This window comes from Etheostoma spectabile, chromosome 20 (genome assembly GCF_008692095.1).
Source record: "Etheostoma spectabile isolate EspeVRDwgs_2016 chromosome 20, UIUC_Espe_1.0, whole genome shotgun sequence".
Lineage (NCBI taxonomy): Eukaryota > Metazoa > Chordata > Actinopteri > Perciformes > Percidae > Etheostoma > Etheostoma spectabile.
Window position 1 is genome coordinate 6,615,420 of NC_045752.1, and position 817 is coordinate 6,616,236.

General features: G+C 41.9%; 1 long non-coding RNA gene across 1 annotated transcript in view; it reads left to right on the forward strand.

Annotated features, from left to right (window-relative positions):
* Nucleotides 1–817, forward strand: part of LOC116670509 (uncharacterized) — a 44,580-nt gene that overhangs the window by 40,508 nt on the left and 3,255 nt on the right. The window lies entirely within an intron of this gene.

Sequence of the window (817 nt, forward strand, 5' to 3'; positions counted from 1 at the left end):
GCTCACCAAAATTGGACAGTTGAAGACTGGAAAAATAATGCCTGGTCTAATGAGTCTCGATTTCTGTTGAGACATTCAGATGGTAGAGTCAGAATTTGGTGTAAACAGAATGAGAACATGGATCCATCATGCCTTGTTACCACTGTGCAGGCTGGTGGTGGTGTAATGGTGTGGGGGATGTTTTTCTTGGCACACTTCTTGGTGCCCTGGATGTGCATCCCACAAATCTCCATCAACTGCAAGATGCTATCCTATCAATATGGGCCAACATTTCTGAAGAATGCTTTCAGCACCTTGTTGAATCAATGCCACGTAGAATTAATGCAGTTCTGAAGGCGAAAGGGGGTCAAACACAGTATTAGTATGGTGTTCCTAATAATCCTACAGGTGAGTGTATGTTCATTTGCAAACTTCTGACACTGATTTTTTGTGGTGAGGATGTAGAAGAGGTTTTCTTCTGATGACTCTTCCATGAAGACCATATCTGTACAAGTTTCTCTTTATAGTGGAATGGTGTACCACAACTCCAGTGTCTGCCAGGTCTCTCTGGATGGATCGTGCAGTCACACATGGGTTTTGACTTGTTTTTCTCACAATCCCGCGAGCTGTTCTGTCTGATATTTTTCTTTGTCTTCCAGATCTTACTTTAACTTCCACTGGTCCTGAGACTGCCTTTTTTTAATTACATTCAGAACAGAGGATATTGGCAAAAACGCTTTTCTATCTTCTTATAGCCTTCTCCTGCTTTGTGAGCATCAGCTATTTTCAGATTCAGTTTTCTAGACAACTGCTTAGAAGAACCCATGGTGCTGATTGT